The sequence below is a fragment of the Sinohyriopsis cumingii genome, unplaced genomic scaffold (assembly GCF_028554795.1).
Source record: "Sinohyriopsis cumingii isolate HCF-2022 unplaced genomic scaffold, ASM2855479v2 utg000846l, whole genome shotgun sequence".
In the NCBI taxonomy this organism is placed as follows: Eukaryota; Metazoa; Mollusca; class Bivalvia; order Unionida; family Unionidae; genus Sinohyriopsis; species Sinohyriopsis cumingii.
Genome location: NW_028315937.1, coordinates 92,475 through 116,079, shown reverse-complemented (window position 1 = coordinate 116,079; position 23,605 = coordinate 92,475). Strand labels below are relative to the sequence as shown.

Genomic DNA, 23,605 nt, shown 5'->3' with positions numbered 1-23,605 from the left:
TGGTTTTGTGCGGTGTACCACGTGTGGCTGTAGTCGCACTCTGCTGCTCACAAGGGCATGGTCGGAGTCACAGTCTGCACTGTGGTAGGTTCTGGTGGAGAGGACGCTGTTAAGGGCAGAGCGCCTGGTGATGACCAAGTCGATACTGGCTATCTAAGGTTCAACGCTGGAAGAAATAAAATGTATCATTGTCATCGATTCACGTATGAGTGTTTCTTAACAGTGATCAAAGATGGTCTTGTTATTGATCATATTGATGGGGATCCTCAGAACAACTCCTTATCCAATCTGAGGGTTGTCATGCAAAGTCAGAACTCTGCACGTGGTAATACTGGAAGATGTAAGACAGTTTCTAGAAGGGCGGTAAATTCCACTAACACAGAATCTGGCGAAGTAATTATATTTCGTTCGATATGTTCAGCTGCGAAATACTTTGATATTCACTCATATTCAGCACAAAGAGTAGCAGAAAATATAACCAGATCTGCTTTCTCAAAAAAATACAAGCAGAAAATCACCTTTCAGTACTGTTAACTATCATCACCACCTCGAATTATATTTATTTTTGGGGGGGTCAGAAATTGTCATTATTATACTACTTATTTTTTGACTCACGAAAAGGAGGTAATTTATGGTCATAATCATATACAACATCCAAGGTCTGTGATGCCTGGTGGATACAGTATGCATTACAGATTTCTAACTTACAGTTCGTGTATTTTTCTGCCCTGTTAGAACAGCGCATTCGACCCACCTTATAACCATGTATACTTTAGGACATCACTGCTACCTATTGTTTGTTCAAGGAATCCAACACATAAAATACATGTATATTTCATCCTAACCTACAGAAAACCGACATGTATAGTCCAGCCTACTGAGTGCAGAATCCAGCGTATCGTGTGGCAATGTACTGACTCATAGGTCCACGATAGTGTTTGGAATTAAAAATCAGTGCATTTTCCTTGTTCAGTGCAGAAATATAATGCGAGATTGTGTATGTATGTGTGATTATTTATTTATCGAGTAAACTCCCTTTGACCAGTCTAGCAATTAGATGATCTAGACCGGATGTTCTATCATACATGGCATGGTATAGTAAATAGGAAATTCCTTAATTTAGCTTTGTTTGGTGAAAATATATCATATAAACGTATTTCTTGAATTCAGAATTGTATTATTCGAAATTAGTTCCTTAGCTATATATTAACTTTCGAAGCATATGTTTGTAACAAGATTTGATAGCTCAATCGGTATCGTATTGGACTGTGACGCTCGCGGTCCAGGATCGAATCCCCATGGCTGACAACATGTCGGTGGTTTGCGCATAACTGCGATTTTTATAATAATTGGGGGCTCCGCCAGATCCCCCCGCTCAGCAAAACTCAACCACATATCAACCGGTGCTTGATACATATTTTCGTATCACCCACGGGCTTGATTATTGTGGGTGGGTTTTTTCTGAGCGTATATGTTTGTGCCGTCCTTTATTCAATTATTCATTGTATATATTTCATTTCATACTTAATGAACTTGCTAAAAAATCTCGTTTCATAATATGTTTGTAATGTCCTTCATTCATTGTACATACCCATTTCATTGATACTTAATGAACCTGCTAAAAAACTCGTTTCATAATATATGTTTGTGCCGTCATTCATTCATTGTACATACCCATTTCATTGTACATACCCATTTCATTGTATATACCCATTTCACTGTACATACCCATTTCATTGTACAGACCCATTTCATTGTATAGATCCATTTCATTGTATATCTTCACCAAACACACCCTCTTGGGCCTCTAGACCGTTGTTTGACGGGTTAGGGGCTCTCATAGCGGGGTAGTGTTTCGTGTACCTGTACCTTGAACTCGCTAAAGACTCGATAGGGGTTCAGGGATAATTTTTTTTATTTTAAAGATTTACATATTATATAATGAACCAAGAAAATATCAAAGACATTATTTCTGCTATTAAAAAACTAGAAGAAAACAGAATTAATATATCTGATGAACTAAATCCTGAAAAAATAATATCTGATTTTGAAACGTTAGAAGAACTTAAAAATGAAAATAAGTATGTTCTATCATCTCAATATAAGTTCATAAAGCGGATTCAGGCAGCTATGTTTCAGTCACTGGCTATGGTGAACGATGATCAAGTAAATGAATTTATTCCTCTTTCTGTTGCAATAGAAAAGATCAGGTCGGAATTATCCAGCGAATATGAAACAAAAAAAAACAATCAGTACCCGCATAAGATACTTAAGAAAAATTATGTCAGCGGGTAAAGACTGAGTAGTAATATAATTTTCCTCACTGTATATCACATCAGAATTAATTTATAAATATTTCAGAATAATAATAAAATATTTTTTGGAAAACTGATTAATTTGTATAATTTTCAGTACCAATTACCCCATCAGAATTAGCAAACTGATTGATTTGTATACTTTTGAGTAGCAACCACCCCCATCAGAATTAGCACACTGATTGATTTGCATAATTTTGAGTAGATACCACCCCATCAGATTGATTCACAAAAAAATAAAATATTTCAGAATAATAATAAATATATTTCAGAATAATAATACAATATTTTTGTAGTATTTTTTGGAAAACTGATTAATTTGTATACTTTTAAGTACCAATTACCCCATCAGAATTAGCAAACTGATTGATTTGTATAATTTTCAGTACCAACCACCCCATCAGATTGTACAAAATTGATTAATTTATCCCATCAGTGATTATATTTATTTATTTTTTTAAGTTGGTCGAGTTTAATACAGGAGTGTGTATAATTTAGAATCTGATCTCGATAATATGTTCTCGGCGGAGTTCATCTAACTGTTCTCGCTTCCGTTTTCATCAATAACTAAATTAACGCTAAATTGCTCTGTGTTTTGAAAACACTGTTCTGATGGCGTTTTTCAAGTGTATAAAAAACAATCACGTGCTGGTACATTATATAACATTTACTGGATTAATTAAGATTTCACATACAGATTTATCACAAGCTCTTCTCCACGCATGTCAATTAAGCGATTAAGGTGGTCTCTGAGCTTAAAATTTATTCGTTTTAACATATTATTGTGACACCGCAGATACACAGGATTAGTTGGTTCTTGCACGATTAAACTTCCAGGGGGAACTTGTGGTGCAAATGTATATAAAATATATCCTTGTTGAGCCTGATTTGATTTTCCGAGATCTGTTTGATAGCTGCCATCGACTACGTCACAAACCAGATTGACCACGATCGTGCTTGTTATATTAACGATTCCCGGAGAAACGTGTATGCCGCCGCCATGTGGATCATTATTATATCTGAGAACAGTTGGAAGTGGGGCTAGTTTTCTCCATGCATCGAGTATTTTAGGAAAATGTTCATCGATAACATCATTGACAGATTTTCTTAATCTATCTGGATTATAATCAGGGAACTTAAATGTTGCATATCAGCTTCGGATATTTTGTACTTGGTTGCGAAGGATTTTTTATAATCGCTTGATGACTTAAGAACTACATCTATAATTCTATTATAGATAATTTCAGAAGAATCAACTAGAAAATTTAAAACCTCTATGTACCTGATGATATTATGGAGCGTAGATGTCAAATCAGATAAATACTCCCGAAAACTATGACGTAAACTATTTAACTGTATTGTATGGTCTGAGTTTATTGAAGAAAATATAGAATCAATATTCGAAGCAATAATACGTCTATTAAGATTATAAGAAATAAGTACGGATCAAAATAAAGTTCTCCTCCTATCACCTCTGGTTTTAATTCTATATAATCTAACCAATTTGAATTCATTTCAATATCGTGACGAGATCTATTTGTTGACGTAAAATCAGCTCGTTTTGGTTCTGGTGGTCCTTCATACACCGGGGGAATTTCAGGCCAACCTAGTACGGATCTTATCGTGGATTGATAAATATCAACGGCATAATCAGGGGAATGTATCTCAACCGTCGAGGACAGCGTCGGTTCATAAACGTTAATTGATATTTTTGCTTCTTTTCCGGTTATTGATTTTATTCTACGTTGAAATTCCTCATTGATTTGTTCGATCTCATAACTACCAGTGGGTATTCCAACATCTATCCAGTCAGGAGTACTATCTGGTTTTGTTCTTGTTAGCAAATACAAGCAAATTATTTGCTGGTGTACCATTAAATGATTTTGATCTGATATTTGGCCAGCTGTAATATACTCGTAATTGAGCTAATGCTATTTCTTTTACTGGAATTGCTGTAGGAAAGTTAATACTAAATTCAGGATTAGTTGAACTTACCGAGATCATCGTTATCTTTGGCGGAGTTGTGTTAGTCACGATCTGCTGAAGTAATTCTGTCATTATTAGTACTTGTATCTTTAATACCGATACCTTCGTGATATATTTTAGTCATCATTGAAAATTCGACATCAGATATAATTCTATCACTGAGACTCGCTGATAACAACGAAGATAACTTCGAGTATGCGACCGTCGCTGTATGCAATCTTACCATGTAATCGGATAATTTTTCATTCGTGCAGGTGCATATTTTTTTTGTGATGATATTAAGCACACCTGCAATCGTTGTTGCTGCTGAAATACAAATAGTTACGGCTGCTGGTGCCATCATAGTCACCTCTGATAATATCACACCGGTTCCAGCAACAACAGCGGATACTGAATAAACAATCACGTCCACGATAACTAATCGTCGTCGATATTTTTGTACTTTTACTGTATATTGTTCGACTCGATCTTTTAGCGCCGCCTGCCATTCACGCGCTTGATTGTATCTGTATTGTGCACCGTCCATATATTTTTATGCAGTAAACAATTGAGGTGTTTCAGCTACAAATTCCAAACACCACCAGTAAGATGTTGAGTCTAATGTCTTATCATCTGCTTCCAGAATAAATCTTTCTTCGGTTCCGCTATTTAATATAACAGATACAACTCCGGAAAACCTATCCGTTGAATGACGCCATAGATACGTTGTAAATATTTCAAATTTTGCACCACTGAACACAGACAACTTGAACACGCCAGTGACTGTTGCGGTATATTTGATGGTTTTATTTTGCTGCTACCATGTTGCGAATCCCGATGATACAGTGCATACGATGTTTGTGATATGCCCAGGAGTTATTCCGGCTGAAATTTTAATCAAATTGGTTTTATTAACGATCTCAGGAATCCCCGCTACGATGTCTTGCTGTGTTCGTTTGATCGTGTCGATGTTCGTATTGATATCAGCGAGATTTATGTCAACGGAGTGCGGAGTGCCGAAGAATTCTTCTGCGGTTCTTTGATGGTTTCTGCGAAATCTTGCAAAAGCGCCCACGTGAACGTCATACTCGGCCCGCAGCGTGGATAATTTACCATCTACGGTGTCGACATATTTTTTTGTTGCTGCATCTTCGTCGGATGTTGGATCTCTTAAAACTAATATTTTATTTCCCTTCATGCTGAGTTCACCCGTCATTGTGTCACCGGTATTTCTCACACGATTAGCAACGCTTCTTGCAATTTCATTTCTAATTGTTGCAAATGATACACTTGAATCTCTGATTCTACCACAGTCAGTAAACACGGGAATATTATCCGTAACTGCACCAAGTACTCGTCGAACTATATCATTCCATCTGATATTGCTCGTTTTTAGTTTACCATATCGATCTTGAAAAATAACGACCTCATCTGGATCAACTCCAGCAAGATTCATGATATCAGCAAGTTCATCTTTAGTCGCATACTTCGACAGATCAACATCGCCGGATTTTCTCTTAACGCGGGAAGATCTTCTTCCGTAAATATCAACCATTATATATGATCCAAGATCTATTTAAAACGCTTTACGCGCAACGAATCGGTTGCTTCTATAATCATGCACAACTTTATGTGGCGGTTTGGATGATTTTGATATAGCGTCGAGTACATTAATTACTTCACGGCCGCATATTGGCGGCTCTGTCATTGTTTGTGTGGGTAGCGTTGAATACCAAACTTTGGAACCTCTGGTTCTTGCGTGGAGTGGTGCGACATACTTGATAAATTCAGCAGGTGGAGCTAACCCGTATGAATCAAAATAAACGATTCCACGTGGATCAACCGCGTATGATACCCAATGAGTACCGGGTCCTGAAGTCGAGTCTAGATTAATAATACCTGTTTCGAGTTTGTTTGGTTGTTTTGGTAATTGATCTCGCATAAAAACACCTCTAAAGGCTTTTTTTTTTAATCGTTTAGCAGCATCAAGTAAATCAAAATTTGATGCTGTAACATCTAACGTGGTGGCCTCAGACCGCTTCCCCAGCGAGATCCCGGTAATCTTAGACCGCGTTCCTTTTTTTTGCTATATCGTCCACCAGTTGCTTTCTTTAGAGCCATTCCAGCAGCTGTTCCAACAGCACCTAACGCGGCTGCTTTTGCTACGGCCGGAGCGGCAGCAGCTATTAACGCTGGAATAGCCGCAAGAAGTGGAAATATACCACCGTTTTAACCATGTCTTTGATGGCGCTCGGAGAAAGACGTAATTGAACTCCAGTTTTTGATTCTAGGGCTTTATTGAAATGTTTAATCTGATTATTTGTCAACGATAATTTATTTGGACCACCACCCATCTGATCTCGTTTTAGCGATATTTTAGTTCCGCATTTGCTGGTGGTTTTTGATTGAAGCTTTTTGACCTGACCGGGAGTCAGAGTAACATTAACATGACTATACGACATTTTTATATAAATAATATTTTTCAGAATAATTAAAGATTTTCCACTGGTGCATCAACGACTCTCATTCGACCACTACCACCTTCAAGTAACATGGCTTTATCGCCGAGTATGACCGCGATTGCTCTATAATTAGCACCACCTGTATTCAATGTTGCTTTAAGATGTACATCAACGACAGATTGTTTTGATAGATCAAGATGTTCCAGTGAAAAATAATAAATCGGATACAAAGTTCTGAAATCATATTGTGATATTTGCAATCCAGTATCAACATTTTGATCACGTCCCATGAATGACATTAAACGATGATATGCACGTCCTATACGATTCTGTTCATAATTTAGTTGTATATTTTCTGTTGGTTCTTGTTGTCCGTTTATCCGTAAAGAAATATCTGTGATACCTAGTTTATCAAATATCATATGAGAGTGAACTTGTGAGCCTAATCGATTAGTTTCCTGAAACGCAACAAAAATATGTCGCGGTGCAGAAACACCCTGTTGTGATGCTATATACCATGTAAACTGACCGTTAACGTTAGTTTGCAAACTATCTGTGCTTGTTGTTAACCATGACAATAGGGATTTACCACCAGTGTACATGAAATAAATTAATTTTTGTTCTACTGCGATCGTTGGAGTCATTACCGGCATCCATAGTGAAAGTTTAGACAATATTACTTTACCAGCATCACCAATAGGTCTCCACAGAGCATCGTTATCATCACCTTTTCGCACAAGAACAACCGTGTGTCTAGCTCCAAAAATAACCTTCCTTAAAATTTCTACAAAATCCAAAAATATGCGATAGTGGAATTGCACATGAAAATCTTATATTGTCTCCTAGTAACATACTTCTACGTGCTGCAAATCCCAAGTTGAAATTTTCGCTAGAACCATGAACCACTGGGGCCACATCAGCATCAGCGTTATTGGCAAAATTTCTTGGTCGTCTTATATTATACGGATCGCTTTCAGGGTTATTGGAGTTATCTTTCACAAACATCATTGTAGGACCTGCTGATCTTGCATAATCATCAGAATATCTTGCTAATCCTATTACTGTTGTAGCAACGTCTACATCTTTCTGAATCGATTCAATATTTGTTCCATCGATCATATAAGTGGCGCTATCAAACAACGCCATAATCCCATTGTTGACAAAACCAACTTTTACTGCACCTCCGTAATTAGTATCATCCGTTTTTATAATTGTACCTTCTACCTCAAGAAAAGCCTCAGCGGGTAAAAAGTATCTACTTGTATCATGAACTTGTAGTTCAATTCTTCCACGTTGATCTGGTATTCGTGCCTCATAAGAATAAAACTGATAATCACGTACCGATTCATCTTTAAGGACAGGTGCCTCCATATCAAATGCTTCATCGGATTCACGTTTAAACATTTTATTATAATTATTTTCGTCTAACACGAAAAACGTGTTTGGACACTCCACTTCCTGATATCATGCTTGAAATATTATTTCCTGATTCACCGAGTCTTTGATCTATCAAATTTGATGTTATATTTCTTTCTGCCTCTTTAGATAATTCCGCTAGTTTTTGATTTGCAGCCTGATTTATTATTTTACTTACGTCTGCGGGCATAATTTCAGTACTTGCCAGTTTCACTGGTGGTTGTTGTTTTCATCGCAATAATCGTGCTAGTCTTTCTTTGATTGCCGAGAACGCCTTACCAGCAACATTGACAATTGTTCCAGGAGCTTTTTCACGAACAATATCGATAGCTTTCATCGATATTTGTTTTGCAACGGGTGCTGCTTTTGGAGCTATCCTTGTGAATAATCCCCGCACAACATCACCAAGTCCATCTCCGTAAGTAGCTCTGTATATTGGTAATCGTGAGTTCACCGCTCTGACCTGTACAGGTTTACGATGATTATTATGTATGATCATCTTTTTTAATTTACCATTTATCTAACAACTAGTCATCAACAAGTTCATCGATAAGTTCTCGGTAAACTCCGATATCCATAATACCACCTTGAAATAATCGCCGACAAATATCAGCTGCTTCATTAATTATTTCTGGTGAATTATTTCCGGCACGTTTTCCTCCTATGAGAACTTCTAACCGTGACACGTCATTGAGGATATTATCAGGACAAATAAAATTATTTCCTTCTGATGTAGTCAGGAACCCACTTCCTACAGCGTCAGGATCTCTTTCTTTACCCAGTGAACGTAATTTCTCCTGTTGTTTAGTTTCTATATCTCTAAATATTTCTTCTTCTTGTTTCCATTTTTCTTCTGCTTTTTGCTTCATTTCCTTTGCCATCTGCTTCCTTTTCTCTCTAGATGGTTTCAACATCAATTGCTGTTGTTCTATTTGTTGTAAAGGTGGAGGAAGTTTCTGCTGCGCGAGTTGTTCTTGTTGTTTCAGTCTCTCTCTATAAAGTCTTTTTACTTCTTCATTAATAATTTTATATTTTTGACCTCTAGCTTGTTTTTTGTTGTAATATACGCGATATATATATTTAATAAGATTATCATCATTTACTTTTTCATAATGGGGTTTTAAAATACTAGATTTATTAAATATACTATTTAATATTGCTTCAGGTAATTGTTCTTCTTTAGTATTTCTAATTTCTTCAACAACAACCCCCCCCCCCCCCAAAATTTTGCAATCAATTCTAAGTTTTTTTCTACTAGTTCGGGTTCAGGTGCATGTTCTTTTTGCACGTCGGCGACTTCAGTACGAAGTTTTCCAATACTTTCAAGTATTTCCTCACCAACAGGTGGAGGTTGAGCCGCAGCTATTTCCCTGGCTATGCCAGGTGGAAGATCTCGTAAAATCTTCTTTGTCTGTTTAGTTCTTCTTGCTATTTTTTCAGTTTGTTCTGCTGTTTGTTTTGATACCGGAAGAAGATCTTCTTTGATGACAGCTGTAACCTTTTCAGTAGCTGCAGTGACGGGTTTAAACACTTTTTTAGTTTCTTCTTCGTACTCAACTTGTGCTTCTTGCTGCGCTTGTAGATTTTTTCTAAATGAATCTCTGACAGGAAGAAATTTTTTAATTGCTTCTAATCGTTCTCGTGCTATTCTTGCAGTATGAGATTCTGGATATACCATTATTTTTAATATAACAATTTTTAAATTGATATCAGCAGAAGGGGTGTAAATTTAATTAAACAGATATCATTCATATAATGAACAACTGTGCGTGGTTAATTCAAGGAACAACAAATAAATGCAACAAAAGGTGCCGTGGAGAATATTGTAAAAAACATAATTATATTTTAAAGAAAAATCCTCATGCTGGTTCACGAAGATGTGTTGGATGTAACAACGGCGTTAGAGGATTATATCAGATTTGCAGAAATTGCGGTGGAGATCGATACAGAAGTTTGATGAACTATTACAGAAAAAGAAAGAACATAAATCCAAAAATAGAAAAACCACCATCAGAACTTGAATATTACTTGAAGAACAAAACAAAAGATTCCCATGATTCAGATGAAGATTCCCATGATTCAGATGATGATTCCCAAGATTGATAGCAGCAGAGAGAGTTTGTCTACAATTCTGTTTGGGACAAACAATAATCGTAGACATGGTATTGACCTCTATGAAGGGTCACTATTTTTTTTGGTCTAAACACAAGGGTGACCATTCCCTTAAGTGGTCTGTTCACCCTCTCTGCTGCTGTCAGGGTTATAATTCACAGGGTCATACTGGAGAATTTTTCTAGGGCCCACAAATCATGTCCGCTGCCCTGGGTTCCAATGTATACTTTTAATCGCGTAACTATAAAGAAAACTTACTCCAGTAAACATGGTTGTTTCGCCAAACTTTTTGGGGGTGGGGGTGGGGCTGTTTCTAGTTTCCTCATACATCCACGTTCATTTGGAATGTCTCCATTTACCCGTCCCTAAAGTTACACACGGCAAAATCAACGTAAAAGTACGTGAATATTTTTTGGACGATATTAATATAAGGGCATGATCAAGTCAATGTGATTCGAATCAGAGCTCCCCAGTCCTACGTATGACAGTGGAGACCTGATTTCAATCAGATGAAGATACAGTACATTCCGGACTGAAATGTCGAGATCTGTGATGTCACAATGAGAGCTACACCCATTGATAAACACATTCGTACTACCCATTACTGAGATTAGACTTGACGTGCTCTTTTTCTGACCCAGTTAATTACCTGGCCACCATTGTGTAAGTCCATAGTGACAGAAGTTTCTTTTTGACAGTTAAGGTGCAGCTCCTTCAATACTCAGGACTGAATGGAATTTGGTTAACCAAAATTAGTATCAAATTTTAAAATAACAATTTATATTTAATTTTAGTAAATGCACATACATTACCTCTATAACTTTTACGATAGCTATGATCTGTCAAAGTTCGGTTTGCCTTTCTTCCCTACTCCCAATGGCATTACTGGGGGGGGGGGGGGGCCGACCGCATCGGATGAGACCATCAGAAGGGGTGACACCAAAATGACTGTCCATAAAAATTTTGAATTTTTGTGCAGGAAGGAGGTCCGTGGTGGTGACACCATGAGTTACTGCACTGGGTGTTACCAACCCTAGTGACGAAACTGCTTACTCTCATGTTTCTCTAGACTAAATATTAAGCAGAATAAAAACTGAAATTAACATCAACGTAACATTCTTTATGTTAGAATTCTCGCAATTTAACTAATTTACCTTGTTTCCATAGGCTTTTAGAAAGAAACTTTCGTAATATATTAATCTATGAGTTGATCTGCACCCAATGTCTCGTCGAACTACTTACATTTCCTGAATGGTGTTAAGTAAAACAGTATATATTTATGTATTGAAACGAAATCGGAGACGATATGAACAATGTGAAAATTATTTCCATCCAGGTTAAGCTGGGTCGTCGGTTAAAACACTAAAAGCAAACTTAAACCCCAGCTTAATGACCAGTTTTGCCATTGTTCATAGAGTAGAACTTTATAGGTAGTCAGTGGAAAACACGTCTCAAGCTTGATGGTAAAATCGCTATCATGAATGTACTCTTGATATTGACATGTTGCTATGGGGATGGTAGCTGTTACGTGGCCTATCAAGTTGTATAAACACTGGAAATAATTTAAAGACTTCTTTTCTAAACTAAAATTTTTCTTAAACGTATTTTACCATTATGTGCAATGGCAATGCTGCAATAAAACACAATGAATCTGCAGATTTCTATGGTAAATTGCACCATGTCCGCGATGTTGTTTGCTTCGCTGGATTCCGCCATTATATATATATATATATATATATATATATATATATATATATATATATATATATATATATAATCGTTTCATAAAATTATTGACTTTTTTAAACCAGTGCAAGTGGAGTCGAAATGCCTCGATCCGAACATTATTTGGCCATTTCCGTCAGATCGTGACATACTTTATTTATTTATATAATCGGAACAAAAACATCGGCATTTTCCGTTAAGTCGAGTAAGAAACATTGGAAGTAATCAGTCGCCATTTAGATCCACGACAGCTATCAATCCCGTTACTGATTGTTTTAACGGTCGGTAACGGCCAACGTCATTTTATAATTGCGTAAGGCATGTGTGTGTGTGATTCGGATTTTTATCGTAGCTTTAACAATTTTTCAGTCATATCGCTATGATGTCTGCTGTGTGGCAGTTTTATAGTGATGTCTAGCACTTGGGGCATTATGCCGCAGACATGTAGTCCGATAAATCAACGCCCCAAATCTGTGCTGATACTGACGGACGAAAATCAACATCGTCACGGGTGAGGAGCTGATTTATCGGCCTAGCAGACATGTAGCATGATGTCCCACCCAGTCACATTATCCTGACACCAGGCCGACCAGTCCTAACACTAACCTCTTAATCTGCTGAGCGCCAAGCGAGGCAGCAGTGAGTACCATTTTTTTAAAACTATAAATCTTTGGTATGACTCGGCCCGGGGGTCGAACTCACGACCTCCCGCATCCGGATTGGATACTCTAACCACTAGGCAACCGGAGCGGTAATTGCAAAAAGTATGTCAAATGTAAGCACACATTTTGATTAGCATGACTTACAACATGAAATAATCTCGTATAGGAAAAGAAGGGAAATTATGCACTATGATGACATTTACACATTTGTAATTTTTAGATTTTGCGCAATGCCTTTAGAGAATTTTGTGCAGCATTGTTATTTTTCATGAATGAGTATGTGGGGTGGGGCAAAGTGGCTCATATTGTTGCTTACAATTTACCTGTCAAACATGTACTATAATAACTACATTATATAGTACATGTATGACAAGTAAATTGTAAGCAGTGATATGAGCCCCTGTGGGGTGGGGTTTGGTTTGAATACCATTTTATTCGACCATGTACTTAATTAGGCATGGATTAGTCATTTTACTGATGTTTTATTTGTAACTGTGAAGTTGAAGTAGGTCTAAGCAGGCTTTAAGACATCAGTGATACTTAAATTATCACCAAGGTTTGGATAAACATGAACAAGTCAACAACAATTCCAATCTTCGACAAATGCATGATTAATATGTTGTAATGTTACGTAGAATAAGGTTGAGGTTTTAAGGTCTATAAGTAGAATATGTGTTAAAATAAATTTTGAGATGCTGTTTAATACTTACAGCCTATTTCCCGCAGACTGCATTTTCTGGACACACACACCCCCCGCCCCAGCCGCTCTGGTGGTCTATTGGTTAGAGTGTCTTCCCCAGATGTGGGAGGTCGTGGGTTCGAACCCCGGCCTAATCATACCAAAGACTTCTAAAAATGGTACTAATGGCTGCCTCGCTAGGTGCTCAGCGTTAGGAGGTTAGTGTTAGGACTGGTCAGCCTGGTGTCTGGATAATGTGACTGGGTGGGACATCATGCTGCATGTCTGTGGCATGATGTCCCAGTGCCAGACATCACTTGAAACTGCCACACTGCAGACATCGTAGCAATATGACTGATTTTTTTTTTTAAAGCTACGTTAAAAATCAAAATCTCACACACATATGCCCCAAACCTTGCAACCTCACAGCCCCATTTTTATTCAAAGATTGGTGGAATTGTAAAAATTGTGACATGTCGGCTGCAACAAGTTCATTTAGGATGTGTCTTACGGCTGCATGGTGGATCCCCCCTCCACATTTTCCTCCAAAGCTATATATATATATATATATATATATATATATATATATATATATATATATATATATATAAGCAATATATTAAACAAAATCAAACATTTGATCAAAAGGATCAAATGATTCAGCTTTATTCTGGCAGGCTAATAAGGCAATAAAAGATGTATCTACATGGTAGTTCACTTTTTTAATCACAGTAGCGACTGAGCTAATCTAAAGGTTCACCTTGGTGAAATGTTCTGATGATCATATAGCCTTATGTGTGTCACAATATCATTATACATATGTTAGTATCATAAGTATGGCAATATTATACCAAAATCATCAATATGGTAATATCAATATAAATATGGCAATATCAATATCAATTTGGCAATATCATGATACGTATGGAAATATTCCTATACACATGGCAATATCATCATATATATACTGGTTGACGAAAAATACTGATATAAATTCTAAGTCTGCTATTTAGCTGAGGCCACATCTGAATTCTTAGTCTGCACACATATCATAAAAAAATATAACGAAGTATCAATTATTTATTGTGATCGGTAACATTTATACAATCCATTTGTTATATCTTTAAAGCTTACTCTAACTGTTCTGCTTGGAACAGAAATAATTTTGTTATAGACTAATACAACAGTGGGAAACTGCTATGTTGGTTATACCTTTTTTTGAGGGAGGGTATATAATGTTCTGCAGTTTTTAAATGAACTTTTCTCATTGGTGTAGCAACCACCAAAGCAATCCCTGTAACTCTGTGTGTGTGTGTGTGTGTGAGGTTCACCAGTGTTCCAAAAGTCACATGAAATAACTTTTTTGGGGTGGGGGGCCCAAAATTAAGTTTTGCTGGGTGTTGAGAGGAGGGGGCATCGTTTCTTGCTATGTCACTGTTTGTACCATAACAAAATGTTAAGCTGAATTAAATATTAACGGCTTGAGAAGTGGCTACAATGCCTTTTTTTAATGCTATCGTTCATGATATTCATGCCGTCATTGACAGGAATTGTATCATAGATTCATTTTGCCTTCAAGGGTTAAAAGTGCAGGGTATGTTAAACATTATTTGGCACTAACTAAAAATGATGTATATATGATATACAGTCTAGCCATAGCAACATAGGATTGTCACCAAGAGACTTGTTGTGATGTAGTTGGTTCTAGGTGTTGATCTGACATCCAGTATGACTGCTGTGCTAACTGTGTCCAGCTGGAAAATCTTGTTATAGCTACTTCTTCTGAATGGATAGTCATAATGACATGAGCTTTTTACTAAACAATTCTTATAGTATCTATTTTGGTTTAAAATAGAAGATGGTGCCAGTTAGAACTCAAATATGGCCACCATGATAGACAGCTTGTAAGTCCTGCTTTAGCTACTTTTCCTTAACAGATAGTTATTATTTTCACTTAAAGCTTCTTATGATGTATATTTGATCCTAACAAAATTAATGGTGCCAATCACACCTTTGGTATGGTCACTGTGGTAACCATCTTGAAAATCTTGTTCAAGCTATTTGACCTTATGCCATGTTGACAGTGGGGTTTTCACTGAAAGACTTCTTATGATATCTGGTTGGTCCTAAATGAAAATAGTGTTGATGATGAGACCACCAGTCTGATGGTCATTGTGGCCACTTTGAAAATCCTGTTATCACTAGTTCTCTTTGAATGATGGTCATGTTGACATTTGGCTTCCTTTAAGCAGTTCTCATCATATGCAAATGAAAATAATGTCAGTGTGACCTACTTCTCCAGAATGGATGGTTTATCAGTATTTTCAAAGCAGCTACTGCTTTCTTCCAATATTTAGTTGTTGTTAAAATGATGCTGTTGTTGACAGCCATCCTGAAAATATTGATTCAGATACTGAATGAATGGTCATATCAACATGGTTTTTTCACTAAAACACTATAGAGATATGAAGCTAATGAAGATAGGGTTTACTGTACCTCTAGCATAGCATAGTAGCTAGGTAGAAAATCTTATTTTCTGCTCTCTTGCGAAGGACTTTTGAAAACCAGGCCCAATTTACCAACATCCTTAAATAAAGACAAATCACTAAATTTAGGTAATGCATTACATGGCAGTATATGTCACACACACACACACACATGCACATATATATAAGAAGTTTAAAAATGAATCACAAGCACAAAGGTATGTACATTTTTTCAAATATAATTGTAAAAGGATAACACTTTTGTTATTGAAATTGCAATTATTTCTATGGAGATTATGTCAGCATAGGTATGGAATAAAATTATCATATATTCAGAGTTGTCATGAACTAATTCCTAAAGGTTATTTGACACGACTAAGCAAACAATATTTATTGAATAACAAGGTTAATTAGCCAATCTTTTAATTTCAACAGTGTATAACAGTAGCAATGCAGGCCAATCTGGTAGTTTCAACAGTGTGTAACAGTACCAATGCATGCCAGTCTTGTAATTTCACCAATGTATAACAGTAGCAATGCAGGTCAGTCTTGTAGTTTCAACAGTGTATGACAGTAGCATTATGCAGGCCAGTCTTGAAGTTTCAGCAGTGTCGAACAGTAGCAATGCAGGCCAATCTTTTAATTTCAACAATGTTTAACAGTAGCAGTGCAGGTCAGTCTTGTAATTTCAACAATGTATAACAGTTACTGTAGCAATGCAGGTCAGTCTTGTAATTTCAACAATGTATAACAGTAGCAATGCAAAATTGAGTAGAAATTGTTTTACACAAGGTATGAATGATGTACATCATGTGAAAACAAAAAAAACCAACATCTAAACAGGCCTAATTGTTTAGGTGGTCAGATGAGTTCTGTGGGTTTTTTTGGCACTAAGAACCTGCCATGCATAACTTTAATTGGTGCATGGACAATTTATACAAATATCCTCAGGATAATTCCTGTGAAGCAGCTTAGTAGACCATGCAGAACATGCACTCACTTGATGACCTGGAAAACACCCCAGTAAGAAATAATTTTGAGCTAATAAGCATTGTTCAAAATTACAGTTACCCCATGCTTAAATAAATAAATAAAGGCCACTACCTACAAAACTGTTGGCCTTCCTAAAACAAATAAATTGTAAAGAACCATATTTAGGATATATATATATATATATATATATATATATATATATATATATATATATATATATATATATATATATATATAATAAAAACCAAGGAAATATTTTTGCATGCACATATAGAACATAAATAAGCAGAGCAAAGGGCAAGGAAAACTATGTATATCTAAGCATATCTATCTGTATTTATAATAATATTAGCACCCTATAAACAATTATGTATTTATAATAATACTAGCACCCGATATACATGATGATGTTGATATTTTAGGGTTTAACGCCATTTTTCAGTACAAGATAGGCTATACATGGCGGTCAGAATAACTGGTGGAGGAAGAACCCTGGAAAACCCAGGGAAGAACCACCGACCCACGAGAAGCTACTGGCAGGCTTTCCCACGTACCCACGCTAGCCGAGCCTTGGACTCGAACCCACACAGACAGAGGTGAGACGGCAGTGATCCAGAACGGTGAGCAGTTTAGACCACTCGGCCACCCCGATATACAAATATGTAACTGAAATGTACTTGGCCATTAACATAAATGCATCCACACATAAAAGTTTATGTTAAACATTAAATGTTACCTAATTACTGAAAATACATCAATTCAGTTGGAGTGGATTTTTGCATATTAATGACGTGTTATGTTGCTGTTACTAGTCAACAAAAGAGTTCACTATAATAACCGAACTTGAAGATGACTAACAGTGTTTGGCTTTTTTGAAGGAAAGCTCCATGACTTGATGGGTGTCCCTGTAGAGATTATCATACTTCCCAACAACAAAAAAACAACCTCGGCTATTACTATTGTCCAAACAAAGTTAGAAGGATACAAATATATAGAACCTATTCAGTGTCAATGAAAAGTAGAATTTAACATTGAGTTCCTAAAGAACTGAGATGAAGACCATTGTCCCTGATAGCAATGAGGAGTCATCTTTGTTTTCTTTTTTACAGGAAAGACCTTTAGGAAGCAATGAAATTTACTTCAAAATCAACACATATTTCACATTTTATTTTTACATTGATAGAAGCAAAAAGTGTTAAAATCCAGTTGAGGAGGTAGAATTGAAGAAACAAAAATGTGAATTGAACGAGCTGTTCTTTGAGTAATTTCAGTCATGTTAAATTGTATATTCTTTAGATTTGACATCTGTATGTATATTTCTTCTTTGGATTTGACAACCATATGTATATTTCTTCTTTGGAGTTGACAATTATCATTAGTGCCTTGATAATAAGCAAATGCCCTTTGGCCAAGTTAAAGGTTATTGCTTGAATTTTTTATCTTCATTGAGCTTATGAATTTAGTAATTTATACCTACACAAGTGGACTTTGACAAGACTTGGTATATAGTTGTATTCCAAAGAAAAAGTTGATAGCCTGCTCTTTTTACATTGAATTTAAGGTCAAAAGTCTTGACTCATGGTTTTAGCTGTACTGATGATTATGCAAAAAAGTATGAATGGATTTTATATTTAAACCAGTTTGTGAAGAATACCTTGGAAGATGCCACTTCAATAACTCTGTCTCCCCTCCCCCCAAATTTAAAAAATAAATTAATTATAGATCAAACCAATTGTAGCATGTGATTATATCTTAAATTTGTTTGCAACAACTTGAATGATCTTCTATCCCCGATATCAGGTTCAAAGTTAAAGGTCATGACAACCACATTTTGCTGCACTATCATGTATGTTGTGACATGTTAAATAGACACAAGAAAATGGTTTGTTAGAATACTTTGTATGTTCGAAATTCTCAGGAATATCACAGATTAGTTTAATATTTGGCACTTTAAAGGAAGTGACATATGTTCGGTTCCCAAAGATTGTTCAGCCAGCAGAATATCAGTCCTTTCCAGCTTTTGTTTAGGCAAAAGCACCATGCTGTTAATGGTTCTTCATGTTTTAGAAGAAAATGGTGAAGAAGGACATCATTGTCTTTCTTATTGTTCATTAGAACAATTACAGTGTATTAATCTAATGAAGAACAAGAACTTTTCTAAAGTGTTTTCAAGTAAGAATATCATTCAGATCAATAAAAACACTGATATCGGTAGTATAGAATAAAAAACGAAAACATTGACTGACATTATCCAGAGAGCATAAATGGGTGCCATTGATGAAGATCAAAGTTGAAGTGTAGCATACAAGCTGGATATGGAATAGTTTTAAACTTTTATGTCGAGAATAGTACTTTTAACACTTATGTACTGATAAATATTAAAATCGACGTGGTTATTCACTCTCCTGGCCATGCAACCTAGTAAGCTTACGTTTCTCCTTTGTTGTTCTTTGTGCATTATCGATTGTCTGTTCAAAATTATTTACAGATTCCTCTTGAAAACCACATGACCAATTTAAAAAGTACATTCTGGAGTAAGGGCCATTTGAAGTTTGTTGTGGATGCTGATCCATCATTCATACGGTAGCCATTTCATAAATCGAAAACTTAAGTAATTTCTCAAGACACTGGTCAACAGAATTTGACCATAGAAGACGTTAATATTGATAGAATGTATTCCATTCTGCCATTTAATATTGCTGCCATTAGTTTCATTACAAATATAGGAAACTTGTAAATGACTTCTCAAATACTTTGAATAGAAAAGACCAAAGACAGAAAGCATTCTGGTCTATAGGGTTTTTAGATTTATACCAATGATGCTGACCAATCATTAAATATTGAAAATCGAGAAACCTTTCCAAAACTTCTGCTGAAAAACCACTAAACAGAATTGAAACATTTTACAACAAAAAAAACAACAACAAAAAGCATCCTAGCATATAGGTCATTAAATTTTTTGTATAAATAATGCCATCTACCATTATATCTAAATGCTGTTACTATAATATAGAAAACATTTATATTAATTATTGTCAGAAACTGTTCATCAGAATTTAATCAACTCTTGCGGAAGACATTCTGGTATTGATGGGTTTTCAAAACGTTATTCAGATAATACCATTTTTGTGGTATCCTATAATATAAAATCCTTATTTTGGCTTCTCAAAAGCAACTCGGAGGGAAGGGCTTTAAAGCTTAAAAATGGTGCCAATTTGTCATCAGATATGGCCACTGTTAATAAAATTAGCAAACCTCTAATATCTAACTTTTGTCCCACTCCGGTGGCCTAATTGGTTAATATGTTTGCCTCTGATCGACTCGTACGCATCACTTATAAAATAGTACTAGCAGCTGCCTCGCTTGGCGCTCAACATTAAGAGGATAGTGTTAAGACCAGTCGGCCTGATGTCAGAAAAATGTGACTGAGTTGGACTAGATGCTACATGTCTGCGGCATGATGCTTCAATGCTAATCAATATAAACTGCCACACTGCAGACATCGTGGTGATATGACTAATATTGTTAAAGCTACGCTAAAAATCCAAAAACACAAATTTCTATAAATAAAAAAAATGCTTAACAGAATTGACAACATTATGGCCAAGCTTTTTAAGGTCTTTCAGACTATGCAAATGATGCTGATCACCATTTGAAAATAGTATGTTGCAGAACCAAAAGGAAGCATTTATACAATTTTATCTCAAAATTCCGCTTTACCAAATTTGACCAACTTTTTGATAGGAGACATCCTTGTATACAGAGTCCTTTTAATAATGAATTAATGATGCTGATGTGCCTTAAGTATAGACGAAGCTACTGTAAGCTACAGAAACTTTGAAACAGTTGTTTTCAGGACACATGCATTCATCGAGATTGATAGACATTTCTGTCTATAATATCTTGCTGACGCAGATTTGATGATGAACTGCTCTGGCTATTTAACTTTGTGGAATGGGGGAGGATAGTCTGATAAATCAAGCCCACAAATCTGTTTTGATACTGATGGACGATGTTGTGGGTATGATGTCACCTGTTCATTAATATGTGCAATTTTGCTGCATGCAAATCACTCCGGAACAAACCTACGTACACTTTAGACAGATATCGGTAATTGGTAGCAGCCATATCAATCGCGAAATTCAAAATGGCCACAGGACAGATGGTTGTGCTATTCCAGGTGGATTAACAAGTCACCAAACATATGATTTACTCAGGAAATATAATCTACATGTCACCAAAAGAACCCTTCAGCCGACGGTAGCTGCACAGCCACGAGAAATAGTGGTAAGTGTATAACATGGACACAGATGTGTGCAGCCAAATATGAATGCAGATAATTGCAGCTTTTAATGAATAGGTGATATCAGCTCCTCACCCGAAAATCAGTATCATCACAGGTGTAGGGCTGATTTATCGGCCATGGGGGAGGAGGTTGTGATTTTCTTTTGAACCAGGATATTCTTTTGCTAGCAAGAAATTTGTCAGCTATCTGGGGGCATCTTAAAAATGTCTGGTCCACCAGCAAATATAAAATGGTTAGTCCCTTAAGTAGGTGTAAGTCAGCTGATAGAGGTAAACTTAGAACTCATGTTTGCATGTCTGGTCCAGTAAGTGCTTTTATAACATCATACACCTTATAATGCTACTCACTGACTCAGTATGTTTTAAGGCTACGTCATGTGACCGTTAGTAATTGACCCTAGATTCTTAGTGTTCTGAAGCTCGATCATTTTGATGGTTGTTTTCCATAGCAAATTGTAAATACAACATAACTTAAAAGAAATTACATCAACATAATTAATAAATTTATACATTTAGCAAGTAAAAAAGATAAGTAAAAGTTTAAATGAAATGGAAAAATGTTAATAAAAATTGTCAATACAATTTACTATAATAAGGTTTTATTGGTTCCTTGATTTTTCTCCCCACTATTGGACTCATTTACCTAACCTTGACCCCTTTATTTCCTATCAGGACACCCGATTTCTGGAAAATTAGGGTCCTGTACTATCAGCGTCAAATGTCTATAATGAGCTCTTGTAAGACAGAAATGGAGCACAAAGAGTAAAAAGTGTGCAATTTGACTTTCAACTGAAAATAGTAAACTAGTATTCTCCATGACAATCAATTTTGTACAGAAGTTGAGTCAGCTTAGAATTTGAGTATCTTTCCATTTGACAGGGACATAGCTTATAATCGATTGTGTGCGAACATAGTTGAATGAATCCATGCCATATTACAAAAAGATCCTGTTGTTTTGCACTAGAGAAATGCTTTATTCAGTGCAGACAACTTAGACAAGATGCCACGTCGGAAGATGCATACAAATAAACATAAATTTGTTGAACAAATACAAGAATAAGAAACAGTATGGTGTATGATTTTCTGGAAAAATGATTCTGAGTTCCAGTCAAGTTTGGATGTTCTGTATTATATGTTATGACTAAAAAGTAATGTACAATTAAGATTTTTTTTTAAATCTGCGCAATGGTAGAAGGTATATATTGGAAGAAACGCCACATAAAGTGACTTGCAGACAATTAAAGTTATAAACAGGTTTTTTAAAATTGTCATAAAGAAGAAGCTGGAAAGGAATGCACATAAACTCTTGTAGCATGTGGACAACTGTGTATTGTGAGTAGTATAGTATTTTAGACAGCCTGGTTCACTTCATGACGTCTTCACGATTGTGGATACAGGTGAGATTCAACCTGTGGATCCAGATGAGATTTGACTGCGAGAATGTGAGTAAAATCTGTGAGTACTTTTCTTTGTCGAGTCACAAACGATGCAACATTACTTATTTCACTCCATCATACTATGTTGTCCCTAAATACACCCCACGAAACAGGGTATGCTTTATGTTGTTTGGGGGGTTGGATAACCGAGACGTTGAAGCTATCGCAAGAAAACACTGCAGGGGCATCACTGCCAAACAGTTCAAAGACTGCTGTGCCGAAGCAACGTCATCCTCCAAACGCAGTTTTATGACTTTTCATCGTGATGCAGAAAAGATTCCGGAACGTTATCGAAGAGGCTTTGATGAATTTTACATAGCTAATTAGTATATGTTAACCACTTCATGGTCGATAACATATCGTCCATGCCATTCATAAAAGTCACTACACATTGTCAATGTGAGGATGTCCTCAAAACATTTATCGAACAGCGGGCAGCCTTATGCCAACACATGCTTGGTGATAAAATAGGACAATAATCCTTTCAGCGCGATGTGGTTGGAAAATTGTTCAAACCAATCCTAACCAAAAGCGACTAGGCAAAGACGATGTACACTGCTGAGCAGGATCATATGTTGAACACGCTCATGACAAATCAACGGACACAACGGCGATTGGTAAAGGAGTTAGCACCACCAGTAAGACCTCCATCAGCTGAACCTAAGATAAAAAGTACTGCTACAAAGTAACATCCATCTCCATGAAAATGTCCAACTCCAAGACACCCTGCACCTAAGGTAAAAACTCCAAAACAACCTGAAGCATCTGTGGAAAAAAAAACAGAAACTAAGGCAATGAAAGAAGAATTCACACTAAAAAATGGTGAAATAAGAAGAAGAAGCCATGAAGAAAAGTATGATAAAAGAAGCAAGAATTGAAATGATAAAAGAAGAAAAGGAACTTTCAAAATCAAATTTAGAGGAGGTGGAAGAGAACAAGGATGACTTAGAAAAGTTATATGAAGAGGAACATGTTACTACACAGAGCGATTATGAAGCATTTGAACGTATTGAGTCAAAAAGTGACATGATCAAGGAGATAAAGTATTC

The 23,605-nt window shown here is 36.2% G+C and overlaps 1 protein-coding gene across 1 annotated transcript in view; it reads right to left on the bottom strand.

The window, feature by feature from the left end:
* LOC149773175 (uncharacterized) overlaps positions 1–11,499 on the bottom strand; it is a 36,954-nt gene extending 25,455 nt beyond the window's left edge. Inside the window, exon 1 of the mRNA XM_089946696.1 lies at positions 11,425–11,499. The gene's annotated coding sequence lies outside the window, so the exon portion shown is untranslated. The remainder of the gene's footprint in view (positions 1–11,424) is intronic.
* Positions 11,500–23,605: the final 12,106 nt, after the last annotated feature.